Genomic DNA, 7,196 nt, shown 5'->3' on the forward strand with positions numbered 1-7,196 from the left:
TGTGAGAGGCTGCCATGGGCTAAGTGAACAGATTTGAATTTAGGATCAGTGCTATGCTTGAACTAATAATGTTTATGCATAAAGTCTGAATTGGGATTACTCTAGTGTTTGCCTGATATCGTGAACTGAAAAGAATTATAATATTTTACTGTGCGTTGATGTATTCAAAGCTGTGAGCTGTAGGCCTATGTAAGTTCCACATGCCTGATGACAGAGTCACTCCAGCGGCTACTTGCTGGGAACATTTTGCTCCTTAAAATATTGGGAGATACAAACTTATAAGCGAAACTGTATTTACTGCTTCCATTAGTCAGATCACAGCTCAGGACTAAACTCTAAAGCCTTCTGAGTTGTTACTGTATGTGGTACATTTCTTAAGAAAACTAACTGGAGGGTGTGCAGTTACCCATTTAAAAATGAATAAATTACCCATTTAAATTTGTTTTTGTAAGGAGTAGTATGCAAGAACAATTTATGTTAGTCTAGCATTTGAGCCTTTAGATGAAACCGTATCTATCACGCAAAACATAAATTCAGTCCAAGTGTGTCCACACAGTTAAATAAATAATGTTAAATGAAAGCCATGTCAATATCCTGGAAAGCATATCTCACTGAGGTTATTAACCCCATGGAAGCATCAGTTATTATTATTATATTTCAGTTATTATAATCAGTTTTAGTTATTTTAATATGTTTAATTTTATTTAAACTAACGAAAATGTTTATGGTTTTAAGTTTTATTTAATAACCCTGGTTGTAACACACAACAAATTAACATAACATAAAAAAGGCATCAAGTGCAACAGGTGTTTGACCGGTCATGAAACATTGGCATTAGCTTATGCCAAATTTGAATTAATTCACAACAGTAATCCCAGCTTAATATGCTAAAGTCCCCCTGTGGTGAAAATCGTACTTGGTTACTTACGTAACCTCGGTTCCCTTAGAGATAAGGGAACGAGTACTGCGTTGAAAACGCTGTGGGAAAACTCCTTTTCTCGAGAATATTGAAGCCTTTATTTTAAAACGCATTGCTGCAGCACATGCGAGAGCTAGAAGCTCGCGTGAGCGTGCTGATTGGCTTGTGCAAAGCAACTGCACGAACCAATGGCGGATCAGCAGAGGAGCGCGGACCAATCGGGGCGCTTGGCACTCTGCCAGAGTCAAGCGCGCGAAACCGCACGTGACAGAAGAGTATAAATACACAGAGAATCCGCCATTTGACAGGTTTAAATCGACTGAAGCGAAAAGACACCTGCCATAAGAGACAATAGCACGGCAAGGCAACGCAGTACTCGTTCCCTTATCTCTAAGGGAACCGAGGTTACGTAAGTAACCAAGTACGTTCCCTTACGAGAACGTTCTCTCGTACTGCGTTGAAAACGCTGTGGGAACAATATTTAAAACGCCGTGCTTGTCGTCTTTGGCCAATCTGACTCACCGAGAGCTCCAGGAAGTACAGAATAGCCTAGGATAAAGAGACCGAATCTTCGGGCCCTTAGATATCCAAACAGATAAAGCTGGGCCAAGGGCCAGTCTTAAGAATCCCACAACTCAAGATGACAACCAGTGTCTGAGTCAAAAACTAGTCTGGGTCCACAGAGCCAGCGTTAGATAGAGACTACTCATGCCTATAAGGCAGGTACCATAGAGGTTTAAGATGCGGACGGAACGGACCAGCCGGCCGCCGCATAACATCCTACATAGGCATTTTCGTAACTAGTCTGGATCCATAGAGCCAGGGCCTAGCCAGAGAGAATTCGTACCTGCGGAGCAGGGACTTTTGGGTTGTAACGTTTCACAGATGTGGACGAAACAGACTAGCTGGTCATCGCACAAATGTGCCAAAAGGAATGTCAAAACTAGCCTGGGTCCGCAGAGCCAGAGCTTAGATAGAGAGAACTCGTGCCTGCAGAGCAGGAACTTCCAGGTTGTAAAATCTCACAAATGTGGACGGGACGGACCATCCGGCCGCCGCACAAATGTCCTCGATAGGAACACCACTCGACCAGGCCCACGAGGAGGCGACGCCTCTCGTGGAGTGAGCTCTAACACCTATGGGACATGTAAGGCCCAGTGAGGTGTAGGCCAGAGCAATGGCATCCACTATCCATCTGGACAGCGTGAGCTTCGTGACGGGAAGACCTTTGGTTTGGCCCCCGAATCAAACAAAAAGCTGTTCAGACTGTCTGAAAGAGGCTGAACGCTCTAAATAAATTCTCAAAGCTCTGACAGGGCAGAGTGTGAGAACATCACTGAACTCTTCTGAAGTTGGAAGAGCTGACAGAGAAATAACCTGGGCTCTGAACGGAGTTGAGAGCACCTTAGGAATATATCCATGTCTTGGCCTAAGGATGACCTTAGAGTCATTGGGGCCGAATTCCAGACAGGAAGCGCTAGTAGAGAGCGCCTGTAAGTCACTTACTTTCTTGACTGACGCCAGTGCCAACAGCAGGGCGGTTTTCAGGGAGAGAGGTTTTAGGTCGGCTGACTGAAGTGGTTCAAAGGGAGGTCCCTTAAGAGCCCGCAGAACCAAAGAAAGGTCCCATGCTGGGACAGATGGCGGCCGAGGCGGGTTAAGCCTTCTGGCGCCCTTAAGGAAGCGAACTATAAGGTCGCATTTTCCTAAGGAGGCTCCGGCTTCCGATACATGCTGTGCAGCAATGGCTGCTACGTATACCTTGAGAGTGGAGGGGGAACGACCCGCATCCAGCATCTCCTGGAGAAAGGATAGCACTCTTGGTACTTCACAAGTGTGTGGGTCGAGGTTTCGAGCTAAACACCAGCTGGAAAACACTGACCATTTATGGTGGTAGAGGCGTCTGGTAGACGGAGCTCTAGCCTCCCTGATCGTGTTCAGGACGCCCTCTGGGAGGTCCTGGGGTACCCGTTGAGTGGCCAAGCGTGTAGGGCACACAAATCGGGACGGGGATGCCATATAGTCCTGTTGGCCTGAGCCAGGAGGTCGCGCCTCACTGGGATTGGCCAAGGGTCTGTCACAGACAGCCGTATCAGCTCCGGGAACCAAGATTGGGTTCGCCAGAGAGGAGCTAGCAGGAGCACTGCGCATTTCGTGTCTCTGATCCGTTCGATGACCTGAGGGAGCATCGAGACCGGAGGAAACGCATAGAGGGGAAGGCTGGGCCAGTCGTGGGCCAACGCATCCCTGTTCTTTGAAAAGAAGATTGGGCAGTGACGATTGTCTTCTGAGGCGAAGAGATCTACTTCTGCCTTCCCGAAGACCTCCCAAAGTAGGAGAACCGTCTGAGGGTGGAGAGACCATTCCTCTGGGGGAACCCTGCCCCGAGAGAGCATGTCTGCTCCTGTATTCAACGTGCCCGGCACGTGAGCTGCCCTGAGCGAGCGCAGATTGGTGTGAGCCCATAACAGTAGCTGGGTGGCTATGGCAAGCAGGATGCGGGACCTGAGGCCGCCCTGGCGATTTATGTAAGATACCACTGACATGTTGTCCGTCCGGACCAATACGTGGTGTCCAGCCAGGTATGGGAGGAAGGTTTTCAGGGCCAGAAAAACTGCTCTCATTTTGAGGCAGTTGATGTGTAGGCGTTTCTCCGAGCTCGACCAGAGGCCGGAGGCAGGCCTGCCCTCGTACAGCGCTCCCCAACCTGAGTTGGAAGCGTCTGTTGAAATCACCCTCCTCTCTGAGACCACCCCCATGCTTACGCCCTGCTGGTACCAGCTGGCGTCTTTCCAAGGGGCCAGGGCTTGAACACAGCGCTGGTTTACCTTGATAACCAAGTGGCCTGAATGCCAGGCGTGGGGTGGCACCAGAGGTGCTAGCCACAGCTGAAGAGGATGCATACGCAGTAGGCCGAGTTGGAGTACTGATGATGCGGAGGCCATGAGGCCAAGGATCCTCTGGAACGTTCTGAGGGGTACATAAGAGCCCTCTGTGAGCGATGCTGCGAGCTGCTGAATCGTTAGAGCACGGGCCGGTGTGGGCCATGCTCTCATAAGTACGGAGTCGAGAACTGTTCCCAGGAACGTGATACGTTGGCTGGGCAACAGAATACTCTTGGCAAATTTGACCTTGAGCCCTAGACATTCTAGATGTCTGAGGAGCCAGGCTCTGTGAGTATGTGACTCCGCCTCTGACTGGGTCAATATGAGCCAATCGCCGAGGTAGTTCAGGATGCGCATTCCCCGCTGTCTCAGGGGGGAGAGAGCTGCATCCATGCACTTCGTGAATGTACGAGGTGCCAGTGCCAGTCCAAATGGTAGGACTGTGTACTGGTATGTCTGCCCCTCGAAGGCGAATCTCAAGAATGGCCTGTGGTGGGGGTTCACTTGAATGTGAAAGTAAGCGTCTTTTAGATCTATTGAGAAAAACCAGTCGCCTGGGCGAATTTGCGCCAGGATGTGTCTGGTCATGAGCATTCTGAACGGCCGTGACATGAGAGCCTTGTTCAGATGTCTCAGATCTAAAATGGGTCTCAGGCCGCCGTCTTTCTTTGGAACAAGAAAGTAACGGCTGTAAAAACCTGACTCGCTCTGAGAAAGGGGGATCTTTTCGATGGCCCCTTTGGCCAGCAGACTTAACACTTCGGTGCGGAGGACATGACTCAGTGTGCTCCTTACCGTGGTTTGTATAACCGCACGGAAACGCGGTGGTCTGCGGGCGAACTGAAGCGAGTAACCGCGCTTTATGATGTTCATTACCCATTCTGAAACTCCGGGAATAGCTTGCCAAGCTAGAGCCCGCAGAGACAGAGACATTATCATATCTGGAACGCCCAGTGTTGGGGGTTCGAACTGACATGTATGTGAGGGAGAAATTTTGCTCGATTTGTGCTTTTTGTGGGTCGCTGTTAAAACAGCGTTTGAGTGCAGGGGTGCGTGACAGGTGACGGGCCCATGTTCTGCATTTAATACTGCTCCAACCACCTGAACTGAAGAGGGGGCTGAGAGTAGCACTCGAGCGATCTTCGGGGCTGGTCCGGCCGCGGCGGGACAATGACCCCTCTTTAAGCCGGTTAGGACGGCTTCTTGGGCTCGTGATCGAGCGTGAGCTTCGGCTGCAGGCCCTGGCGCTTAGGGAACAGGAACCGTTTTGCAGGCTTCATGCGCTGGCTAGTCTCAGCCACTGGGCGGGGCTGGAGGACTTGTGAAGCTACCCTCTCAGGTCGCGGCGTGCTCTTGGGGCGCCGTTGGACCGAACTGGAGCGTTTAGGGAGGAAATGCTTCATGGCGCTGGAGACTTTCTGAGCCTCAGTGAAGCGGTCTGCGAAGCCGCTGACAGATGGGCCGAAGAGACCAGATGCTGTGACCGGAGAATCGAGGAAGGCGGTTGTGTCTGCGTCCCTGATTTCGGTCAATGTCAGCCATAGGTGGCGCTCTAAAACTACTAGGCTGCCATGTTGCGGCCCAGTGCTTGAGCGGTGGTCTTAGTGGCCCGTAGCGCTAGATCTGTCGCACTTCTGAGGTCCTTAAAAGTGTCTGGGTCAGGGCCTGACTCATCCATGTAGCGGAGGAGCTTCGCCTGAAACACTTGGAGGGTCGCCATGGCGTGGAGAGCAGAGGCGGCTTGACCGGCGGCAGCATAAGCGCGGCTGGCAAAGGCCGAAGTAGTTCTGCACGGCTTAGATGGGTGCACAGTCTTAGACCTCCAACTTCCTGCAGTGGGAGGGCATAAGTGTGCAGCGACCGCTTCCTCCAGTGGAAGGAGACACACATAACCTTTTTCTTCAGCGCCGTCAACAGTGGAGGGCGTTGAAGAAGCAGATGAGCGCGTTCGTGCTGAAAAGGGCGCGCGCCAGCTTTTAGTGAGCTCTTTGTGGACCTCAGGCAGAAATGGAGCGGCGCGCTGACGAGGGGCCTGTTGGCGCCCCGGCAGGTACCACTCGTCGAGGCGGCTTCTGGCAGGCTCAGCTGGAGAAAAACCAGTAGAGTCCCAGCTCGTTGACAGCGCGAGACATGACGCGGAAGAGTTCGGCGTCGATGTTCGCTCGAGTGTCGGAAGGGTCTAACTGAGACGGGGGGGAGGGGTCCGCGGAGCCCGACCAATCCTCGTTCTCAGATGCCGCCACGGAACTGCGTCATGCATTAACATCAGCAGATCCGTCAAAAGCGACGAATCCCGCCGCTTCAGACAAGGGGCGTTGGTCGCTCTGAGAGAACAGAACTGAGAAGAGCGTGGGGGAAGCACGTGGAGAAAAGCCCAGCGTGCATCCGCTAAACTCACCACGTTCAGGACGCCTCATGATCGCGCCGCTTCTTCCTACGGGGCTCGCGGGGCGCCGAAGACGGAAGAAGGGCGGGATAACTCACCGACGAAGCGAGAGCGAGTCTCGAGCGGAGAGAAGAAACAGGCATCCCGTCGCAGAGAAGGCAGCCGCCTATAGTGAGCGCTGACTCGGCGTGCTCAGGGCCGAGACAGGCAGCACACAGAGTGTGTGTCTGTAAACACAAGCAGGGGAAACCCGCAGTATTCACAGATAGAGAGCGGCATTTGAATCAACACCGCGCGCTGTGAAAACAGCGAAATTGCTCTTTAAGGATAGAGAGAAAGAGAAAAAGGATACTCGTCGGATGCCACAGGGAAACGCTCAACTGGCAGATGCCGGGATGCGAAGCTGTTCCGCTGGACGGCTGTTCAACGACGAGCGGCTTCTATCCGGAGAGGATCAGCGACGAGGTGAGTCGAAAGCTGAAGGAGATAAAATCTGTCAAATGGCGGATTCTCTGTGTATTTATACTCTTCTGTCACGTGCGGTTTCGCGCGATTGACTCTGGCAGAGTGCCAAGCGCCCCGATTGGTCCGCGCTCCTCTGCTGATCCGCCATTGGTTCGTGCAGTTGCTTTGCACAAGCCAATCAGCACGCTCACGCGAGCTTCTAGCTCTCGCATGTGCTGCAGCAATGCGTTTTAAAATAAAGGCTTCAATATTCTCGAGAAAAGGAGTTTTCCCACAGCGTTTTCAACGCAGTACGAGAGAACGTTCTCGTAAGGGAACAAGCTTTTAATTATGTGGCATTTTAAGACAAACCATGTGCAAATTCATAAGTCAACACCATTGCTGAGTATTTTCTCCTTAAAACTGCAGTGAACCAAAGACAGTGTCAAAAACATGGTTTGAAATCGCTGGTGTTTCTAACGTCACAAGCTACCTTGTAACCAATTACGTGTGATCGTCATCAAGTGAATCTCTGAGCTGGTGCGAGTGAGTGGAGGCAGGG

The sequence above is a fragment of the Scardinius erythrophthalmus genome (assembly GCF_964197995.2).
Source record: "Scardinius erythrophthalmus genome assembly, chromosome: 2".
NCBI classification, from domain to species: Eukaryota; Metazoa; Chordata; class Actinopteri; order Cypriniformes; family Leuciscidae; genus Scardinius; species Scardinius erythrophthalmus.